Here is a 24989-nt window from a genome sequence, read left to right on the forward strand (position 1 = left end):
ATCAGTATAAAAACATAATAAATCAAAATTCTAATGTTATTAGTGATTTTTTAGCAGTGGTGCTGGGATTGGAACTAGGTACATCTGGCTCCAAAGTACACCTCTTTGACCACTTAGTCAGTGGTTCGTCTCTTTAAAAAAAAAAAGAAATTTTTTTATTGATTTCAGAGAGAGGAAGGGAGAGGGAGAGAGATAGAAACATCAGTGCTGAGAAAGAATCATTGATCAGCTGCCTCCTGCATGCCCCACATTGGGGATCGAGCCTGCAACCTGGGGCATGTGCCCTGACCAGGGAATTGAACCATGACCTCCTGGTTCATACATCAAGGCTCAACCACGGAGCCACACAATTGGGCTAAGTCAGTGGTTCTTAAAACTTGAGCATACATAAAAAACAAAACAAACAAACAAACACAAGAAAACATCTGATGGCTTGTTAAAAGATTTTGCCGGGCCCCACCCTCAGAATATCTGATGTAGAACTAGAGTCTGCAGGTGGGGCCAGGTGCTGCTGACGCTGCAGGTGGAGAGCCACACTTCAAGAGCCACTGCACTAAGGTAACTTTGTGCCATAGGAGCTATGTTGTGTTCAGCATCTTCACTAGTGATTCCACTGCAAAGACAAAATGTCTTTCTCAACTGGATTAGCAACTAAAGGCACCCCCCGCCCCCGAGTGCCTCACAGAAGAGCTTCTCAAATGTTAGTGTGCATTCGGATCACCTGGGGACCTTGTTAAAATGCAGATTCTGCTTCAGTAGGTCTGCAATGGGACTCCAGATTCTGCATCTCTAAGAACTTTACAGGAAGTGCCCAGGCTGTGGTACCAAGACTTTACATCAGTGGTTCTCAGAGTAGCCCCAGCCCAGCAACCTAGGTATCATCTGGGTATTTGTTAGACATGCAAATGATCTGGCTCTACCCTAGACCTACCCAGGGTGGGTCCCCAGCAATCTTTGTTTTAACAAGCCCTCCAAGTAATTCTGAAGCAGGCTAAAGTTTGAGAATCATCACTTTACACCAGGGGTGGGGAACTTTTTTTTTCTGCCAAGGGCCATTTGGATATTTATAGCATAATTGGCACACCATACAAAATTTAATTATCAACTTAAAAATTAGCCTGTTATGTTTGGTCAGACATTTCATTGGCTCACCCCTAATGCCTTGGCAGGGCCAGATCAAATGATTTCGCAGGCCTTATGCAGCCCGTGGGCCGGACATTCCCCACCTTGCCTCACACCATTGCATCTCAAACCTGGCTGCACATTACATTCATCTGAGAAGTTCTCTAAAGTACAGATGCCTGGGTCCCATCCCCAGAGATTCTGATTCAATTAGTCCCAGGTGCTGCTTGGTCATGGGCATTTTAAAGCTTCTGGTGATTTTAAGAACAACTACTTAAAATTTGGCTACTCAAATTACAATCTGTGGCCCATAAGCATTGGAATATGGGATAAAGACTGGCCATTTTTTCTGTATTTGCAGTCACATTAAAGAAGAGAAACAGAAAGCATTATAATAGGAAAGTTCATTTCATTTCTCATGTGTATGGTCTCCTAGACCAGTGGTTCTCAACCTTGGCTGCACATTAGAATCACCTGGGAATCTTTTTAAAATCCTGATTTCTGGGCCTCATCCTCCGGAAATTCTGTTTCTTTGTTATGGGGTGGGGCCACAACATTAGTAACAAAGAAACAGAATTTCCAGAGGATGAGGCTCAGAAATCAGGATTTTAAAAAGATTCCTAGGTGATTCTAATGTGCAGCCAAGGTTGAGGACCACTGTCCTAGACACTCCCAGGAAACAGTGCACTCTGATCTAAAGAGCTCATTATTTCCTGCAGGAAATTTTTTTTTCTACACTATGGCTTAAGTAAAAAATAAGTAGCATAACTATACAGTGTGTGCAGCCTTTTCACAAGGAGGCCAGTGATACAAGGGAGGCAAGCTCAAAGGCAGCATGATCCAATGAATGAGAGCAGCATTGAAGTGAGAAAAAAAGGCATATATGGTAGAAGAAAAAGTCTACAAATTGGATGAAAGGGAATTTGTAAAATTGTCAAGTACACTGATGAGTGGATCTGGATTTAAGAATTAATTTTTTCACTTACTAATTAACTGACCTTGGATGGGTTACTTAACCTCTAAGGGTCAGTTTCATTATATGTCAAATGGGGATAAAAATATTACCTCCTTCCTAGGACAGCTGAGAGCATTAAGTGAGATGGTCCTATAACATTTAGTGCATGCTCATACAGGTTAGCTATTATTTTGCAAGAGACAGGAAGTGGTATGGAGTGCATGGAAGATAACATGAATTGCAGGAATTCATTACTGTGAAGAGCAATGAAAGTGAAGGTATAAGGAAATGCAGCAAGTACAGGGAAGCTTTAAAAAAAATTCTGAACATTGCCCAGCTGTGGTGGCTCAGTGGTTGAGCATCAACCTATGAACCAGGAGGTCCCGGTTCGATTTCCAGTCAGGGCACATGCCCGGGTTGTAGGCTGGATTCCCAGTGTGAGAGGCAGCCAGCTGATCAATGGTTCTCTCTCATCATTGATTTTTCAGTCTCTTTCTCCCTCTCCCTTCCTTTCTGAAATCAATAAAAATATATTTTTTAAAAATCTGGACATTGAATAAACTGTACTGAGAATTTTAGGACACGAAAATAAAAAGGACGGATGAGCATTACTTAAAACTACTATGCGTGGTTTAGGGACTTTTGGGAATCCTTGAAGGCGTATGAAAAAAATCTGACTACATTTGTATACTTGATAATTACAGCTTGGATCAGATTTTCAAACTAAATTATTTAAAAACATTAAAAACCATTGCTGGACGGGTTCCCCCCACTCTCTGCAAGTAGAGCGTTCCTGTGAGAACTTTTATAAGCCAAAATGTCACAAAGTGAGGAAGCAACTAACGTAGACACGTCTTTCCAACGAATGCACAAACCTGAGACGACGCTGAGACTCACAGGCAAGGTGGAGCTCCGGCGCCGGAGGCTGAGATGCTGTCCCAGGGAAGGGAAGGAGCAGGCGGCCACGCTGCTGCTGGGGCTGCCCGCGCCTCCGTAAGGGCTCCCTGCAAACCAAATGCTGACCGTTACTTTCGCCTTTCTTCCTGAAAGCACCCGTGCTTTTCATATTTCTTGTGGTCCACAAAAACAGGTACGAAGGCAAGGCTTTCATAAAAGCAAGTTGGCCTAAAGTGGGCTTTGGAAAAGTGGGGACAGTTTATCTACAGAGTTCAGCAACTTGCCTTTTTTTTTAAATCTAAAATCGGTTGTTTTCAGGTTTTCACTTGCATTTTATTAGCTAAACTTTTAAAATATTTATTGAATGAGTATATTGCCCTTGACGTGAATTCTTTGTTTATATAAGTATTGGTTATCTATTGATACATAACAAAATACTTCAAAATAAAAGCAATTGAAAATGTAAAGCATAACAGAAACACTGTTGTGAAGTGTTGTAACCCACCTCAGTGTCCCCGGGGTCGTTCTAGCAAAATGATTGGCACCAAACCAGGCACCTACCCTGGAGTGTGGCCCCTGACCTTCCCTTCTTCCGGCCAGGCCAGGCCAATCAAAAGTCCAGCGAGGAGCCCTGGGGTGATTATTGATTATTCAGGTCTGACTTATCCTATTCGCCACAATGAGGGACTGCACTTGCCAGCTCATTGCAGGCACGTGGCTAATCGGGGCTTCCAGCTGCAAGTGACTACAGCTCCATTAGATTCCAGTCAAAGGCACAGAAGAATTCATTGGTTCACATCACTGACAACCCACTGAGCTAACTGTAGGTGCCCCAGGGTTTCAAAGAGGACTGTGGACATTCTGACTTCAGGTCTCCAGGATGTGAGCTCCCTCCCTTCTATCTCAATTGTGGTTTTCTTAGGTTCCATAAGCTCCAGCCTTACATGCTCCAAGTCCAACAGGATGAAAGAATGCCTATTTCTCCAGAGACCAAAAAAAGAGAGAGAGAGAGAGAGAGAGAGAGAGAGAGAGAGAGAGAGAGAGAGAGAGAGAGAAAGAAAGCCTTTTTTACCACAGGAAACATTTCCCACTAGCACATGAGGGCAGAGGTTGTTTTCACTACTATATCCCCAGAACCTACGGTGCCTGCCATAGAGCAGCTGCTCAGTTAGCTGAATAAAGGATTGAGGTCAGACCAAGCTAAGTTAGGACACCTGTCTTCCCTGCTCCAATCACTGAGGCCAGCGGGGAGGAAAATACCGGGTAGGTCAAGTGATTGCACTGCCCCAAATCTCATCAATGCTTTTTCACCAGAACCTCTGCTGCTGTGCATAGTTTGTTTAATACCACATTTTAGAGACACGTTTTATTACATGTCAGACTGAAAGAGGGGCTGGCATGTTCCTCCAGTGACACTGAACTGTTGTCAGAAAAAGGAGATATGGTATTGGAAAGCTGGAGAAAACAGATGTCCATCTCCATAGCTTTCCATTGCTCCAGGTCGTACTGGAAGCTCGGATCTTTTTTTTTTTTTTTTGGAATTGTTTTCTGAATGACAAAAATGCAAACACTTTTAAGATAAAATAAAATTAAATTAATGGATGGAAAACTAAGCCTTTATTCCAAGGCAATTACATAGGGGATTTAGTTAGATAAAATGTAATTATCTGAGTAGGAATTTGGCAGGATGCCTGATTCTCAGAGATCTTATCGTAAGGATGCTGATTCCTGGCTGACTTAGAGAAAGGGGTTCACCTGGAGGATTAGAGGTGTCATTTGTGCAATGCTCTTCCATTTATCAGAACTGAAGTAGCTAGAAGGTGGGCACCGCCAGAATAGTCTTTGTACAAAGTACAATGTAGTTATCTTTATAATTACAAAGCTGAATCATCTACAGTTTCTGAGGCTGTGCTCAATGATCATTAGAGAGATTAAATTATATTCTAATTCTCTTAAAATTGATTTGGACACTGCGCTCTAAAGGTAACACTTGGATTAATCAAATTTTTTCATCAACACTTAGGTTTTCTGTGTATGGTTTCATTTAATGCCATATTTCAGAGATGCATTTTATTACACATGTGATTTTCATATATAATTCATACATTTATATATGCATCTATGTGTTTTATACATATATTTATACAAGATAAAAAATAAGTAAAAGTGCCCTAACCTGTTTGGCTCAGTGGATAGAGCATCGGCCTGCAGACTCAAGGGTCCCAGGTTCGATTTCCGGTCAAGGGCATGTACCTCGGTTGCGGGCACATACACAGTAGGGAGTGTGCAGGAGGCAGCTGATCAATGTTTCTCTCTCATCGATGTTTCTAACTCTCTATCCCTCTCCCTTCCTCTCTGTAAAAAATCAATAAAATATATTAAAAAATAAGTAAAAGTATAACATATAGTATTGATATATATATATATCATATTTTAGCATTACATATCTTCTATTGTTCTAAATAGGTTGTAAACAATTTGAAATCTAGGACTAATCAATAAACTATTCCTCCATACCACTTTAATATTGTATAAGGACATATTATTTCTGAATTAAATAGAAGAAATGAAAATTTTCACATTTTTACTACTCAACACCCTTTTAATATGTTCACCATGGAAAAATGTTTGAAATATGTGGTTTAAAGTCAAATACACTGTATTTGTTACATAATTTATTTTTCCATCTTTAATGAATCAGAGATACTTATATCTGGCAAAAAGCTTTCTTGAAAAACCCTATTCCACAACTTTCCCCATACTCATACTGAGTGGAGGGGGAGAAGGGAAGATTTAATCTTTGCATACGTGTACAAACAATTTCCTTTCAGGTTCTAAAATACTGGGAATCATTTACTCTCTTGACATCATTAAGATCTGAGGTTGGAAGCTGCTGATAGAATAAGGGCTTCTCTTATGGGAGGAAGGCAGATTCCCTGAGTCAATACAATAGCTGGTCTTAATGCTTTTTAGTCAAATGTGCTTTGGGGTGCTAATCCATGGCTAGGAAGTTCAAAAAGCATTCACTTATTTAACAGGTATTTACTGAGTGCTTACTGTGTACCATGCTCTGCTCTGGGTCACAAAGAACCAAAAATGAACCAAACACAAGCAATTCTTGACCTTGTGGAGGTTCTAATCAAATGAGAGAGACAGAAAATAAAAATACATGTTAAATGGTGACAAGTGATGATAAAAGCAGACTCTGTGATTTAAAAAAAATTGTTCAAAAGAAGACAACACTGAAATTATAACATTTTGTTGAAGACTGAAAAATGTAAGGGAATGATATATGAAGAAGAGGAGAATGTGCAAAGGCCCTGAGGCAGAAGTATTCCACAGGTGTTTGTGGAGCAAGAAAGAAGCCGACATTATTCACTGGACTGCTCAGGTTTCAAGTTGAAGTTTAAGGTGGCTTATTAAAATTGGATTCTGTAATTTTTCTTTTTTTCCCCACCAGCTATCACTGAGTGGTCATGAGGGCCATCCAAAGCTTGGAGAGTGTTGAAAACCTGTAAAAATATTTTCAGAGCTTTTGGGTTATTAAGTCACAATTTAGAGAAATATCTTAAAACCTGAACTCCAGCATGAAGCAGAAGACAAAATAGGTGCTTAATCAATTCTTCCTGGGAAAAGAGTTATAGAATATGATTGTCATTGATGCTTATGAATTACTAGAGGCCTGGTGCATGGATTCGTGCACTGGTAAGGTCCCTTGGCCTGGCCTGCGGTGATCGGGCAGAAACCGGTTCTCCAACATCCCCCAGGGGTCCTGGATTGTGAGAGGGCGGTTCTTGGGTGATGCACCCCTGAATCGGGCTCCCTCCTCTCTGGTTCTGGGTGCGTCACCCGAGAACCGCAGCTGATAAGTCACCACAGCTCGGCAGCTCCTCCATTGAGCGTCTGCCCATGGTGGTCAGTGTGCATCATAGCTACAGGTTGGACAGTCAAATGGTCGAACGGTCAGATGGTCGATTAGGCCTTTATATATAGAGATAATTACAAAGCAGCATGATTTCTAGTCATTCACAGCAATTATAAAATTATTTACTTTAATCAGAGGCCATGAGATAATTTTGCAACAAACAACTGGTTTAAATGACATTGGTACATTTATAACTATAAGAATGGTAATTCCAGAATTGTAATAGTGAGAAAAAATAATTTTAGGGAAAGAAAATAACCAAAGACATGATCTCCAAAGGGGCATGCAAAATATGACTATATGTATATACATAGACCAGATAGATAGATAGAATATATATATATATATATATATATATATATATATATATTTGTTTATATATTTTTCACCTGCTAGTAAAATAAGAAAAATAATTTTTTCCATGCATTAACGTGATTTGGTTACCAATTAGTTTCTTTTATTTTTAGCATTTTGCGGAATAGATGGGAATGGAGACATAGGCAGCACATGTAGAATTCCACATAATTAACATCCTATTTAAGCTACAGAAAACAATTACTGATTTTAGCAGAAACAAAAGCAAGGCAGATTTATCCAGTTGACACCACTTAAGGTCCAGAGTAGAAGAATCTGACTGAAGAGTTAAAATGTAGAAGCGATAAATTATGGTGTATAAGGGGATCAAAAATAAACCAGAGTTAAACTCTTGGAAATATGGAAACCTGAGGGCTCACAGCCTAACATAGGCTCTGGAGTATGCAATTCTGGTAATAGGGATCAGATATAGTTGACCCTGGAAGGAGGTTGTAAATAAAAGGAATGTTTCAAGGGAATAAAGCCTCAGAACTAGAATGTTTCCCAGGTATTTCAGCTAATATCACCATTTTTTCAAAACTGTCCTGGTCAAATTCTATAGTCTATTTATATAGTCATTTTAAAAGTAATTGTAAGCCTCTATTCATGAAAAAGCTCACAAATTTTACTATCTTAATATCAATGACTATGTTGTGAAATGACTCCACCCTCTAACAAAGAAACGCTTATTCCAAATGTGTTATTCATCCAGGGAATGGGCAAGACCCTTTCAGACATGCCCTTTGGGTTTGGAAAGAGAAGAAACCAACAGATAGAGAAACAATGAACAGACAATATCATTTTATCATGAGGCAAAGCCCAAAGGGAATTTAAATATTTAGACAAATATGCAGGCATTCCCCACTTGCAGGAGCCAAGTATATTTTAGCAGAAGGGAATTTCCATATTGTTTCAACTTTGATACAATGGTCTGTTCTCTTTTAATTGTAATCTCTAATGAGCAAATGTGTTGTATCTTCGTTTATTCATTGGTATTATCCAGGCCCAAACAATAAGAAATTTCTCATAAACACTTTAAAATTTAGTTTTAATTTTTTATTTTAGTTCAGATAAAAACCTTATAAGACAAAACACCAAATTTCAAAATTGAAATGTGTCTATTTCCACATGTATCGGTGTCATTCAAAAAATCTTAATTCTAGTAAGAGTTGACAAGGATTAAGTTATTGTTACTTCTGAATATCCCCAGAGAGAAAGCAAAGAAACAAAGAGGGGAAATGTAGATGTTACAGGGTTGCTATAAGTATTATAGGGAATATTTTGTGCTTCACTGAAAAACCATGCCTTGTCTATGGGGAGCTATTTTACAACTCTGTAAGTTGTAGAAAACTGATAGTAACACAAAAGTAATTCTTGTCTGAAGACATGCAAATAAAATCTGTCCAGTGGAGTTTTAGCTACTGAACCTCTTTTGCTTGGAAATAATTATTTGATGTAGATGAGAGCAATGTATTCAGTTCCTCCAGGCGGATTCTTCAATACCTCACATCATTATTTCACTTTAAGGGAATGAGGGAATCCTCACTCATACCTAAATGCAAGTATCAAAATACCTGAGACATCACCATTAATCTAAGGTTGTCCTAGAGATCATCTGAAAGCTATTTTTTAACTATTTACCTGATTGTCTAAGAGATAAACAACTAGCTTTTGAGAGGAAGCCATGAGTACCTTACCAAAGGGGGAAAAAATGCAATGACTGAATGCTAACAGGCATTAAAGATAAAGACCATTTTGGGAGTGTACTAAAGTACTCAGGCTTGTTTAAGCATAGAATCTCATTTGGTGTGCAAAACACTACAACATGAGAAAAAATCCAAATGGTCTGTGGAATATTGGACAGAACACAGGGTATATAGGAACTCACTAAAAACAGGAATGGAATCAAAATATATTGAATATTAAACAATTTGATTTGAAGATCAAATTGTATGAAAACATGGGAGAAAAACCGTACTGCCTGTACATAAGTCAAACTGGAATTCTTAGGCACCACCGCAGATTATGAATCGGACCTTTTTTGCTACTAATAATTTAAAGCCCATCAGTAGATGAATGGATTAGAAAACTGTGGTACATCTACACGATGGAATACTATGCTGCTGTTAAAAAGAAGGAACTCCTACCATTTGCAACATCATGGATGGAACTGGAGAGCATTATGCTAAGTGAAACAAGCCAGTCAATGAAGGAAAAATACCACATGATCTCACTCATTCATGGATAATAAAGACCATTACAAACTTTTGAACAATAATAGATACAGAGGCAGAGCTGCCTCAAACTGATTGCCAAACTGCAGTGGGAAGGCCAGAGAGAGTTGGGGGGCAGGAGGGAGGGGAGTAAGAGATCAACCGAAGGACTTGTATGCATGCATATAAGCATAACTAATGGACATAAGACACTGGGGGGTAAGGGAGGGTAGGGGTGTGTCAAGGGCGGGGGGGAAAAAAAGGACACTTATGTAATACCCTTTGTAATACTTTAAGCGAAAAATAAAAAAATATTAAAAAAAAAATACTGAATTCAATAAAACATTTGATATAAAAAAAAAATAAATAAATAAAGTGCGATAAATATTGCCATCCAATTTTTGCTATTCCTGTAGATTGTTATGGAAGTGTCACACTTAAAAAATTGTTTCATTTTTGCTCATGGATTTCTTATAAGCAGTATGGCACATAAAAGTTAGCGCGTGCTCTGTAGCTAACTTTTTATGTGCTGTGATTTAAGAGCATAAAGCAAAACTTGCAAACCAATGCCCCAAAAGACCAAGCAAGGAGAAGCAGAATAGTAAAGCAAACTGGAACAAAGGTCATGGGTACTGGTGGAGTCTGCAGTTAATTGGAGACTCTACAGCCCATCTGAAGGTGACCAGCTGTCACTGATTCCAGCGGGATGTTGTCATGCAAGGACCAGTGTTGCTTGATCTGATTTTTAAAGAGTTTGCTTTCCAAGTTTTATGTAAAATCTCCAAATGTTGACAGCTGATTTAGAAAATAAATTTGAGCCTGTGTGGGCCAAACAAAACAAATTTACTTCCCAAATCTGGCCCTGGGATACCAGTGTATGAACTCTGGTGAAGAAACCAGAAAAAATCCAAGAAAAGCACAAAAAATAGATGGCACAGTGAATAGACAGAAAGCTAAGTGACTAGGGAAATCCAAGGCCAGTTTAACACTAACGCATAAAACATGGGATCAAATGCCGTGTGCATTTGTTTGCTCACAGTGACTGGTGAATGCACGCATCTACTAGACCTATTCAGTATAAATTTAAAATTACTGTAGTACATATAGAAAACTTTCCTGTGAAATTAAACTTTTCAGATATTTTTAATTACACAAACATGTCTATATAAGTAAAAACAGGTAAAGTAACTAATTTGTCAAATTTTAAACATACACATTCAGAAAACCTACTTTAATATGTAGTGGGCTTTCAGCTTTAACAGAATTAGTCTGTTATATGGAGGTTTTACTGTAGGTCTGTCGGTTGTACCAGTGTTGATTACTTAATTGTGATGGCTACATTGTGCTTTGTTGGAGAGTGTCCTTGATTTGGTGAAATGCACAATAAAGTTTTTATATGTGATGGTGTATCATATCTGCAATTTTTTTAAAAAAAATTATTGTAAATTTTTGGTACATTGAAACTTCAAATTAAATGAAAATTATGAAATAGAAGTTACTTCTAATATACGTTATGAGCAGGTAATAGGGGTAAGAGGGTGGCATAAAGAAAAAAGTCTGCATTTCTATAAATTTAAATCTTTTTCAAAGAAAAAGAAGACAAAGTTTTATTAATTTCACTTTTCATTTATAGTTATAACTAGAGGCCTGGTGCACAAAATTTTGTGCAATGGGGGAGGGGAGCAGGGTCTCTCAGCCCGGCCTGTGCCCTCTCAAAGTCTGGAACCCCTCGGGGGATGTCCGCCTAAGCCAGCAGTCAGACATCCCTCTCGCAGTCCAGGACCCCTCACTCCTTACCACCTGCCTACAGCAGAGGCAGGACAGGCTTCCACCACCACCAGTGCGCTTGCCTGCTGTGAGCCCGGCTTCTGGCTGAGCAGCACTCCCCCTGTGGGAGCACACTGACCACCAGGAAGCAGCTCCTGCATTGAGCGTCTGCCCCCTTGTGGTCAGTGCGCATCATAGTGACGGGTTGTTCTGCCAGTTCTGCTGTTTGGTCAATTTGCATATTAGGCTTTTATTATATAGGACTAGAGGCCCAATGCACAAAATTTGTGCAAGGGGCTCAGCCCTCGCAGCCCTGGCTGCCCCGCTGCCCCTTGCAGCCCCTCGCAGCCTTGGCCGGCCCTCACAGCCCCAGCTTCATCCAGAAGGTCGTTGGGACAGTTGTTCTGCTGTTCAGTCTAATTAGCATATTAGCTTTTTATTATATAGGATTATATTTTACATCATTTATTTCAACAGAAAAGTTCTGACTACTCATTCCCCAAAACAGCTTAATGAAATGTAAGGCAGAAATGCCAACAGTGGGTTAACTGCAATTTTTTTTTTATTTTCCTCAGCAAATTACAATTTCCCATAGATATGGAATGCTTAGTCTGGACCACCTAAATACTGCTCACAAAGACAGAGCTGTAGGCACAAATGCCCTTAAAGTAAATTTTAAACACATGAATTTACCAAGGGATATTTTCATAATGCTGTAACTTTAAACTTCATGTGTTGAGAAAATATCTTTTAAAATAACCCTGGAACTGCTTAACATGAAAAATGAATGTGTTGTTATGCAGCATTTATGGAATGCTGGCCACCAAAGAGATGACATTCACAGCAATTGTAAATTTGCTTCTGAATGGATCCCCCATGACCCTAATGTATTTTTATCCCTTTCAAATTAACTTTTTTTCTCTCTCATAAATAATGCTGCCTTCTTTATAGAACTTTACTCATATTGCATGTTTTTTTCCCACCAAATGCACAGGTAACTTTAAATTCACATTAAGAGCAAAGAGAAGTCATGAGTAACTCTTTGAACCTATATGTTCTTTTAACTATTTGTTTATGTTCAGTTTTGTCAGATGTTCTCCAAATCTGATAGGATTTTAATTCAATTTAACTAAATATCATGGGCTAAAAGGTTAAGATTATACTAGATGTGGCAATGGTCATAATTTAAGGTTCTGAGCCAACTTATGCTCTTTCTAGGAATAACTAGATATAAAAGAATATCATTCTCACTCTTTCAGATGGCAGCTCATGATATTCCTACTGGCAAGAATATTACCAGGAACCATGGGTATTTCTGGGGATTTAACTGGGCCATTATGAGTAAATATTGAATTGAATATTCAAAATGTACCCACATTTTTCCAAGAGTCTTGTCCCTTTTACAAATACCAAGTCTGTTTGTCTACTGGTGGTTTTAATGGCTTAAGCTTTGACACAATTTTCTTTGTCAGTAAAGGTTATTTTAGTTAAAAATACAACAAAACAATTGAATGCCATCTTAAAAGGCAGGGGAAAGGAACAGAACACCTAAACTAGAGCCCAGCTCTAAACCTCAGTTAAAATCTACTTTGCTCCCTAACCTTAGGAGTGGGGGTGGAGCAGGGCATCAGGATGTACATGGTAAGTACCCAGAGGTCACATGATCATGCATATATTCCCTTTCCCTCTCTGGTTTTGCAGGAAGAAGAAAGCAACTAGGAAATGGTTGAAATGACATTTTTAAAATATAAGAGAAACAGAATAGGAAAAAGCCACAGAAAATGCCTAGGCTGAGACTTGAAGCAGAAAAAGAAACCTGGGCCTCTATGGTTTCCAAGAAACAAAACAAAAATACAGGGTGTGATTGGCATAGGTCAGGGCATCTGGTGACTTGTATTTTCTTGCAAACTGAAATTGTGAAAGTGGCAGGAAATGTCTACTAGGATTTCAGCACAGTAATAGACTTAAGTATTAATTCAATGTCATATGTGTGTGGAATTGACCTTGGAAGAAAGACCAAGAGAATGTTATTAAAATCATCCCTACAGAGTTAAAAAAAAAAGGGGGGGGGTAGTAAAAACTTTTTGCTTTAAAAAACTCACTACCATTTATCATCCAATAATTGAGAATCATGTATGGATCCAAGACCATTTAGGGACTTCAGATTGGGGGGAAGGGAGTACAAAGGAATAAGTGAATGTGGTGTGGGCATATGTGTGTATGTGTGTGTGTGTGTGTGAAAGGATGACCTTAGAGGTCATGTAGTATGGCTATAGATATAATTTAAGAATCACTTCTATGCCCTATCTGGCCCATGAGTATTATGAATTCACTTCAACATCTTCAGAGACAGAAAGTTCACTACTTTAGAAGCCATCCCACTTCATTTTTGGAAAAATATATTTCCTTATTATGAAGTTGTAATTTCATTCCATAATATCCACCATTAGCGTCCCAGAGCTAAACTAAATTATTAGAGACACATGCACACGTACACACACAAGAACAATACATAGAACAAGATAACTATATGGTGTTCCCCAAATCTCTTCCCTAATATTAAACCCAAAACTTTCATTATCCTTTTAGCTCTATCCAAGCTATGGTCCAGTTGAATCCTCATGCTATTCTGCTTAGGAATGACAATATTATCCCAACTCTCTCCTAACATTTCTTTCTACTTTTCCTAATATAATAGTAGATACATTAAGAGGGAATCAAATGGCACCAAGGATCTGCTGGGATGAACTATAAGCAGAAGGACAAGTGAGAAATAAAGACATAATCAGACATGAAAAGTAAGTGTAAGATACAATTGGGAGCCACTTATATAACCTGAGAAAGGGAGTCATGGCTACAAAACAATCTGAGATGTCTGACTTTTCTAGGCAAGAAAAGTTGTCTTTTTTCCGATACACTATTGTTTGGACACTGTTAAGTTTAACCTATACCAAGGTGAGTTGGTATTGGAGGGGTGGGGGGAAGACCTGACTTGTTTCAGAATGTCATTCCTAAACACTCATAAAATTTCTGTCCAAGCCCACCTGTAGGAAGAAAAGGCCAACATAAAATTTCTATCAGTTCTGAAAGGGAAGATTATAAAGAGGGGTTCCATAAGGAGATCTGATGGGGAAGAAATGCTGGCAACGAGCAATGAACAAGTAGCAAGACCTGACCTGTGGAGGAGAGGAAGCACCTCTTCAAAGGCAGTGGGGATAAAGGTCTGCGAGTTTCTTGGATAGTGGGGACCTATCCACATCCTCCCTGACAGCTGTTCCTAGAAACGATCGTAATATCCCAGTGTGGTCTGTTTGATGCAAACAGCTCAGGGCAATTTTATCCATTAGACTCTTTGAGTACCAGGTTTCCTGAGGAGATGGCAAAGCCTCAGAGGGCATGACTCTGCCATGCCTTGAGGGCAGCCAGATCTGAAGTTCTAGGACTTCCAGCCAAGGCAAAGACTTCTATGCCCCAACTCCATCCCAAACAAGCAGAATTGCTGGCCTCAAAGGACCAGCTCGCTTGGACAATGAGCGTTCAATCACCTACCATGTGGGCAAAGATAGAGGCTCCTCCCTGATGGGCTAGATTATATAAGAACTCCAGGCTCTTATACAACCTGGAGGATTGGGTGGTGAGGGGTCCCCAATAAGGGTGGTGGTTTAATTTCCTGCCTACCTAGTGAACAGGATCTTGAAACAAATTAAATTTACTTAGTAAAATAAAAGAAGACTGTGATGTTCCACAGACCCATATTGTATAAAGTCCAAACTATACATATTCTTAAAGGCAGGAATGAAGAAACTAATATTTTAGGAATTTAAGTCATTTCCTCAGACTTAATAGAACTAGAAATTAGCTCCTGATTTCTAATCCAGTATATCCTACCCTCTCCCTGTATTTGTCCTTAATTTTGACATTAAACATTTCAAATCATCTCTAATGAATTAATACCTTAATGATTCATATTCACTGGATTAAGTATATATTTGATGAAAATTACATTGTGACAAAGAAGATAGATATAATTCATAAAGACCCTAAATAAATATTAATTTCTGAAATAATATTTATGACAGGAGTTTTTACTAGGTCCTCTTACAAGGTAGAGCTTGGGGAAAAAAAGATGAATGAGATGGGTTTTTATCCATAAAACATGCTTAAAACATGGAGTGCTTAGGGCAATTAATAAATATAAAGACAGAATAGTTCAGGGAAACTACCAGATATGTATTTTTTAAACTTAGTTTTGAGAAAGATACGCTAAGTTAACCATGCTCCAAGATAAAGAAGCATATATCTCTGAAACTTACTGAACTATATAACTCTTTTTCACAAAATATTCAATAGGACTAGTGTAGATGAGTAAGCAGTTGTCACAATTCTCTTGTATCAATCATGTAAAATAATTGAGGCCCGTTCTTTAATTTCCCAAAAGTAAAAGAATAACCTAAAATAAAATAGTTATCAAGGAAATAGTATCACAGGTAAAATTACTTAAACTTTGAGGTAACTTATAATAACTTGATATGATGAACTTAAATTATCTCTTTAATGTTGATATCCATATCAATGGTAATAAAGCAGCAAACATGGAAAAAAACAATGAGCACTATAATTAAAATCCTATTATTTCAATTATTGTCGATAATAACCATTGTTGATATGAGACACCCATTTTCATGAGTGCCTATTAGTGATTCTGCTGCATTTGGATTTCCAAAAATTTGTTTGAATTTAGTATATTTTGACAAACTCTCTCGTTTTTACATGGCATATTGAGTGTTCTTTCAAACAAACTTTCAGAACAAGCTGTTATTCAGTTCTTACTAAACACAAAGTGTGTTTCTATAAAGTGAATCATATGTCCATCTAAATATAGAACAATGTTTGTTAGCAAGAAGAAAAATCTTCCCCAGATAAAATTTAAGAAGGTTATTGACAAGGCAGTGAAGTATTAGCCATCCCTCCTATTTTCCTTAAACTCTCTCTCTCTAGGATGCTGAGATCACCTGATCTCAACCAGCCAGAGCCTAGGATGAACTCCCTCTAGTCTACGGGCTGCCATTTCAAAGTAATGAACCCAGTAATGAACCAATACAGACTGCCTTTGCAGCAGAGGCTAGAGGTTGGAAGAGGTGAGCAACTTTCTTGCAATCTGGTGGCTGATCTGAGGAGCTAGAAGTTTGGTGGCGCTTGGTGTCATTTGCTGGCAGTTGCCAACCAACTGTGCATTACCTTGTAGAGGAAAACAGTTCAGGATAGTGGGAGAAGGGAGTGGTTCATATATAAAGCAAACTCTTATAACTCCAGAAGATCAAAGCCTGAACCAAATAGGCGAGAATTGTTCACTTAGAGGGTCATCTAAGGGGGAGCTATCAAGGGAGTTACAAAGCTTGCTAATTCCATTGGAGATTTAACACTAACCAAGAAAAAAATATAGAAACCAAGGGGCCTATTTCTAAACAGTTTAAGGGAATGTGTTACATTTGTCTTCCTTCTGCTGCAAGTACCAGCTATGAGGCCAAAATGCTTGAAAAGCTAGGACTCTTGACATTCTGGTGTGTTAGAGAGGATGCGTTTCTTAGTAGAATAAAGGTCATAATAATTCAGAAAGGAAGTCAGAAAACCAGGATTCTGATTACACAGTCAAGACTCGGAACCATGACAAAGAACATTTAGTAAAAACATGTAGTGTCAAATAAGAAGAGAAAGAGAAAGCCTGTTTTTACTGCAGCATTTTGGAAGGATGCACAGAAGAGAACAAGAAAACAAAGTGACCTCCTGGAGAGTCACTGACATGTTGAGCTCATACATGAAGAACAAATCCGGTGTTTCAAAGCAAGACTCTCTCCTACAGAATTTACATATAAAAGTTCCTTAAAGAACATTTGTTGAATGAATAGATGGCCAGGTTAATACGGAGGAACTGCCCCCAAGTTCTAGAAAACTGATGTGGTCTGGGGAAAATATATGGAGGGTGACTGACACCGTCAGAGGCTTGATGGACCAGTGGACCAATGGACCAATATTGAAGTGTGCTGCTCTTCTGAAGCACATATTCAGGAGGTAACAGCCCACAGGGACCACTGTCCACTCCTTTTTACTTTCGTGAGAATCAACAAAACCATCAGAAGGGATTGGAAAGAATATGTAAGGAAGGAATAGTTAAAAGTATCCAGTGATGTAATAAGAAATAATAAACTTGGAAGAGAACCAAAAAGAATACAGATATTTTTCATCTCAGATCTTCATATAACAATGCACAGAGCATGACAAAAAAGTAAATTTGAGGTTTTGTATACTCACTCAAAGCCTTTAGAATAAAACTTAAAATTTATATTATAAGATAATATAAAATGTTTGCATTATGTATAGCAACAGATATTTTGGGAGAAAAAAAGTATATTGGTGCTGTTTGTCTAAGACATATTTTATTTCTGAGAACACATATAAGGAATAAATAATCTGACATATTACAGATAATTAATACATATTTATTTAATAGATAAATGAGAAAACATCAATAAAACAAATGAGACTTAATAATAAGTATTGAAAAGCCAGCTAGGGGGAAATAGACTAAGTTACATAAAAATGCTAAATATTAATTTAAAAGTTATCATGTATGTGAGAAAAACATTTGACAAAAAGGTGTCAAAATATTGAAAGTCAGTGTCATCAGGTACTAAAGAGAAAACAGGGACATTAAGAGCTATGCTAACACATACTAAATTATCCAAAAGAACATAAAATAAGTTTAAATTATAGGATAATTAAAATGAAGAATTTAAAGAAGGAAAGGGGGAAAAATAGTCACAGGCAAGCCATATATATATATTTATCCATAGGGAATTTCTAGGGACAGTCAAACTTCCTGGATTAATATTTTCCAGCTGAGGCAGCTGGTATTTATTCTTCCAGGGTGGGGAACAAAGGGGAAAAGATACATGTGCTATCCTTATGCTTTTCACCTTTATATTTGAGCATAGAGTCTCACATCCACCATATCTCTGGTGACTTCATCACTCTGTAGGAATCACTGCAGAGGGGCCAGGAATATTCTAAATTCCTGTGCTTGTAGTGCTGAACAACAGGACAGCAAAGCCACCGCCACCACCACCATCACCATCACCATGACTATAATAGCATGTCCTCAGAAAACTTCTCTGGTCTCTTAGGTCCCTAAGAAAATTGATACAGCGTATGGAGAAATTCATGATCAGGGAAGCTGCAGCATACTGGAGGTGATTGACTAAAAAGAGAACAATCGAAGTGATACAGACTATCGGACCACATGAGGAAACGATGCTACAGGCGCTATACTTCACCAAACTGGCATGGAGGAAAGGTCCAGCAGCACTGAAGGACTCCAACTCAAGTCATGGAACTAAAACCAGTGTAGTCAACAGGTTCTTGTCATGTTTTAACTTTTTCATGAAGAAGGCATAAGAAGTAATAAGAAAACTTAATGCTGCAGACAAATAAGGGTTTTAAAGCTGAATGAGAAAGAATGATCATGGTAGCATGGTAGAAGTGGGGTATGAACATAGACAGTTGACTTTAAAAACTTTGGAGAAAAATAAGCATGACTATATCTTGAAATTACAAAATAAAAGACAACTCAAATAGAGTTTAGAATCTTTAAAATGCAATACGAAATTATCTGCAAGAGGAAGAAATCATGGAGGCACCTAAGAGAAACAGAATCTCACACACACACATACTCTCTCTCTCAGGAAAAATAAATAAAGAAGAAAAAATAAAGAATAATTTAACAAAATGCTCATGACTTTAATACCTGTGTCATGAAAGCCATGCGTTAATGGCACAATTTTCCCCAATCCGGAAATTAAAAATAAAATTAAGCCCTTGATGGTTTGGCTCAGTGGATAGAGCATAGGCCCACAGACAGAAGGGTCCCACGTTTGATTCCCTTCAAGGGCAGGTACCTTGGTTGCAGGTTGTAGGCTCTATCCCTGGCCCTGGTCAGAGCTCATATGGGAGGCAACCAATGGATGTATCTCTCTCACATCAATGTTTCTCTCTCTTCCTCCCTTTGACTCTCTCTAAAAATCAATGGAGCAATGTCCTCAGGTGAGGATTAACAACAACAAAAGAAAAACAAGAGAAAAGCAGAATAAAGAATGAGATAAGCTATTTTCAGGAAGAATTCACTCTAATTGATCATCTGTAAATAAAATGGCTGACTAGAGTGCCCTCAGAAAGGTGTGTCTGGAATGTGATTATAAATAACAAAAGCTTAAACCTACGCAACTATATGTGCTCTGGAGAACTGAATGTGATAACGAAAGGTAATGGCGCTCAGCACAGAACCTACAATGTATGGCCTTAGAAACCAAAGGCTTGTCAACACATTGCTTTGCTCTGATCTAAGCATTCTGCCTCCTTCATTACTGTTCCTTCCCAAGTTCCTCAGAACTTTGTGTTCATAGGCATTGCCAATATTTTTTTCTGAAATGTATTTTCTGATCCAGCACAGGTAGAAGTTTCATTGCACTCAACAGACCATGATGAAAGCCCTTATTTTTCTAATTACCAATTGTGTAGTGTGAAGGCAAGTTGCTTAACCTTCAGGTAAGTAAGGTTGTTATGAGCAAATGAAAAGATGTGTGTGAAAGTATTTTGAAAATTATGAAGCACTATCCTGACATCCATTTTTACTTCAATTTTTATAACTTTCTGAAATGCATTTCTATTGTTTTAAGACTTTATTTTTTAACCTTTCATGGATGAAGTAGCTGTGAAGCATGTTCCTGTGGTGTGACCAAACCCCAGACATAAGACGGAATATTGGAATTTTGCAGACCTGAGCCAAGCTGGGTGTGGTTGTGTGTCTGCTGTGACAATGTGCTTTTGTGCTCATTTCTAAAAGAAACCTAGCTGCAATGCAGGTTGGCCTTCTCCAAAAATGCCTCTCCACTGAAAGTTGGCAGAAGCTAATGAAATGACTCTATGTCATTAAAGGCACACCGAGCATAAGCTTACCTAATTAATAATTTTCAGGGTTGCTTTTCTTTTCTTCTTTGCAGCTGTTGAATGGAGTGGTTCTGATTAAGCCATACCACATCGTGAGAAACGTTGCTTCACAAGGGTGCTACATTCTGTATTTTCTCCCACTTTGATCCCTGCTCATTGGCCCCTTTGATCTCTGAACAGGATGTACAAGGTTCACTAATCAATGCTTTCCCTCATTTTTTGTGTCTTTGTCTGTTAACTGTTTATATTTAAATCATTGACTAGAATAGGTGAATATGTATGACCTGTGTCTTTTTCCATGTGGTGTGTATGTCTTCAAAAGACAAAAGGAAGAGAGGGGCCTTCTAATTTTCAAACACGTTTTCATTCAGAGCAGAGTGAAGCAGGATTGCAGATACGGTGGTCATTTATTTCTCTTTGAAAATGTGGATCACTTTCTAGGGGATATAAGATGATAGAATAGAAAATAGGCCCCAGTGTTAACCCATCCCAAACCCATGCAAACTAGAACTCAAGCCCCTTGAATCTCAGATGCTGATGGAGAGAGATGTACCTACAGATTAGTGGTGAAGCTATACCATGTGTCACCTTTTCTAAACAATAAAAGGTCTCCTCTCAAGCGATTCACAATGTGCTTGGACAAGTAAGAAGCCCACCACTGAGAAGAGAACCCAGAACACACTCAAAAATGAAAGACTCAGTATCAAAAGAGAAGCACAGATAAATGCCATAAAGTTTAGAAAAGGGAGAGAGTCCTGCAACCTGGGTAATCGGGAGAGATTTTGCACAGAAAATAAGTTTTGTTGGGTCATATTTATTCCAGACACTGGAAACTGTGCAGCGTTTCAGAGATGGGGATGCATATGGTGCAGGTGCTGGACCTGGTTGGCCAGAGGAACTAAAGAGTTTTCCAAAGACTGCCAAACAGATACTCCTAATGAATGAATAATCCACATAGTTAGGCAGGACTAGTTTGAGATCTCAGCTTTTCTTTTTAACTTGCTATGGCAAAATAAGCAATTTACTTTAACCATTGGGAGCTGCAACTTTCTTATCTCTAAGAATGAGCCAATTACTCTCAAAATTGTATGTATTCAGTAAAAGAATATAAACCCCGACTGTCTCATTGTCTCCTTCTTTCCTTTCTTTGTTTTTCTGAACTTGATGATTTCAAGAGTAATGATCTAGACAATTGTCAAAGGAATATTTCCAATACATGCAGATATTTTTATACCACTCATACTCTTTATTTATTTATTTATTTTTTTTATTTTATTTTTATTGATTTCAGAGAGGAAGGGAGAGGGAAAGATAGAAATATCAATGATGAGAGAGAATCATTGATCGGCTGCCTCCTGCATGCCCCACACTGGGTATCGATCCTGCAATCCAGGCACGTGCCCTTGGCTGGAATCGAACCTGGGACCCTTGAGTCCGCAGGTCCACACTCTATCCACTGAGCCAAACCAGCTATGGCACCACTCCTACTCTTTATAAATGTGAAAAATCAATCCTTGTTTGGAGGTGATATATCTGTTCTTATCCATCAATCCCTCCACCCTCCCATTTTTATTAGAAAAGAGAAAATAAGGGCAGATGTCAGCAGTATTGAATTACTCTATGAAATATCCTTTTTTCCATAGACCCTCTATCAAGTCAGACATGGCAGGTTATAGGACCCTTTCACCTTTGGTTCAGCATACCCACTCCCAAGGTAGTCCTTATGCCTTAACCAAAGGAAAAAGAAAGAAAAAGTCAAAGTTCCAGGTGAATAATTATAGTAAAACTACTTAAGTTTTCAACTTTCATATAATCACAAAAGCATAGATTGCTGGATCTTTGGAATATGAAATCTAAGTGACACTGAGACCTTATGATGCTCAATGACATGAATTTCCAGATGAGGGAACTGAGTCACAGAATGGTTACATGATTTGCCTAGAACTTTTTAGCTAATTAATCCCCAGCTTTCTACCCTGTGCTCTTTCCTCTGGATCAAGTTTTCCTCATTTATTAAACAAAGGAGTTATATCTCTGAGGGTTCATCTAGGCTTTAAATTCTGTGATCTCCTTCTTTGTGACTCTGGGAAAAATCAAAACCTAAAAAGCAGAGGACAGCATTCTAATTTCAGTTTATGAAGGACTGCACTGGACGGGTCCCCTGTGGTTCAGATGTTAAGTGCTAAATGGGCAGGGCCAGTTAATGCCCTGGTTGTTTGCCTTTGGAGGTAAAAATATATCTGTAGGTCTCAGCCAAGTTCCTGTGGATATTTGTCCACATCCCTAAAATACCACACATTTGGCAAGACTGACAGATTATGTCCAAGCAAGGCCCAGATCTCGAATAGCAAGAGTATTTCGAGTAAAGAACAACATAGAATGGCAAAGCTCTCATTCTTGGGTATGGCATTTATCGCCCTAAATTTCTATAATATTCTCTCTCTTTACTTTTTCTGGCTTTACCTACCCTTCATTCCAAACTCTACAAAATTGACTTTCATCTTAGGTTTTATTTGAGGTAGGATAATAATCAGTATTAAACAATTCATTGCTTTTTCTTCTTTCTCTTTTCCTATATTTTCCAAATTTTCTCTATAATGACAATATATATATATCAATTGTGCTACTTCCTTTCCTCCCTCCCTCCCTCCCTTCCTCCTTTCCTTCCTTCCTTCCTCCCTCCCTTCCATCCTCCTTTCCTTCCATTATTTCTTTCCTTCTCTATTTCTCCCCACTAGCTCTCTGTATGAGCTTATGTGTATGTGAGCATGTATGTGCATGTATGTGTGTGTGTCTATAGATATCTATTAGGGTTTATGGACTTGTCTAGATAGTTGCTTCTGTTTAGCACATGCACAATTCCAGACATGCAAATTGTAAACAAAGGAAAATGTGTGCTTGATGCCATATCTCATTTTGTAGGACCTATTTTCCCTTCCTGCCTGAAAAGCAGTGACTTTGTCATGCCTCCTTGCTTCAACTCTCCCAACTCATTGTTCATTTGATAATTTGTTATTTAATTCACATTCTGTGCCAGTCTTGTGCTGAATTGTTTTGTTGTTGTTGTTTTTTTCAGAAATGTTTCCATGTTCATGATTCTTCAGGTGTATTCCACAAAACACTTACCCTAAAGAAATGGTTTGTAGAGGAGGGGAGAGTTAGCTCATCAAATAAGTTTGAAATCATCTGACCTCAGTCTGATTCCTGATTCCAAACAAAGCAAACAAACAAAAATAGTTGTCAAAGAGTTCTTGTCACAGTGGGGAAATTGGGTGAACCGGATATTAGAACATAGTAGGAATTACTGCTATGCTTTTCAGGTGTGATCATTGTAATATGGTTATATAGAAAAATGACCTTATTCTTAGAAAATGTATGCCATGTTTAAAGGTGAAATATTTCTAGTGTTGTGATGCCTAAAACTTTATTTCAAATGGTTGAAATATAATAAATAAATTTACTTGTTATATCTAAAAGTAGTATATTTACATAAAATATGGTTCTAGAAAAATGATCATTATATATTTAAATACTAAATACATACTTATAATATAAATATTTATATATTATATATAAATATATGTTTGTATATCATATGTTAATATAAATACATGGTCATAAAATGTCTTTATTATCTGTAAATCAACACATATATTATCTATAATAATAAAAACATAATATGCAAATTGACCAAATGACCAAACAACAGAACGACCATCTGGACAACTTTCCAGATGACCACGCTATGACACACACTGGCGCCAGGCCAGCCAAGGTGGGTGCGATGCGATTGGTCAGCGGGCCCCGCCATCACCCCACGATTGGCCCACAGAGGGAGGCTCAGGCCACCCTCTGTGGGGTGATAGATGGGGGGGCTCCGTGATCTATCGCCCCAAAGAGGGAGGCCCAGGCTAACGGCCAGCAGGGTGATTGATCGGGGAGATTGGGGGGGGGGCACCCAGCTGGCAGCGCTGAAGCAGGTGAGCGGGGCCTCCCTCTGCAGGGCTATCAATCTGGAGGCCCCGCGATCGATCGCTCCACAGAGAGAGGCCCAGACCACTGGCCAGCGACACTGTGGTTGGTGTGCAGGGCTGGCCAGTGATTGCCCCACAGAGGTAGGCCCAGGCCAGCCAAGTGATCGCACCCCACGCCTGTGGCCCGCAAAGGGGGGTGACCGGTGCTGGGGGAGGAGGGCAGCACTGCACAGATGGCAAGCAGTGGCAGCAGTCGGGTGAGGGCCAGCTGCTGGAAGCTGGGGGAAGGAAAGCCCCGATAGGCCCTGATCGCCAGCCAGGCCTAGGGATCCTACCTGTGGGGTCCCAGATTGCAAGAGGGCACAGGCTGGGCTGAGGGACAACCCCTCCCCATGCATGAATTTCATGCACCGGGCCTCTAGTACATATATAATATAAAATACTTGTGCATAATGCATACCTTTATATATTAGGCATATATATAATATATGACCACTCCATCAGTACTTTGTTGGGCCACCTTTTGCCTTCAATACTGCAGTGATTCTTCTTGGCATTGACTCCACAAGATGTTGAAAGATGATGTGAGGAATCTGACACCATGCCTGATGAATAGCACTGTCCAGTTCTGTGAGATCTGATGGTTGTGGAACCAGCTGCCTGATGGCTCTTTTAACTTCGTCCCACAAATGCTCAATTGGATTGAGATCTGGTGATTGTGGGGGCCACCTAAGCAAGGTAAAGTCTCCCTCATATTCTTGAAACCACTCCTGCACAACACG

This window comes from Myotis lucifugus, unplaced genomic scaffold (genome assembly GCF_000147115.1).
Source record: "Myotis lucifugus unplaced genomic scaffold, Myoluc2.0 scaffold_481, whole genome shotgun sequence".
Classification (NCBI taxonomy): Eukaryota; Metazoa; Chordata; class Mammalia; order Chiroptera; family Vespertilionidae; genus Myotis; species Myotis lucifugus.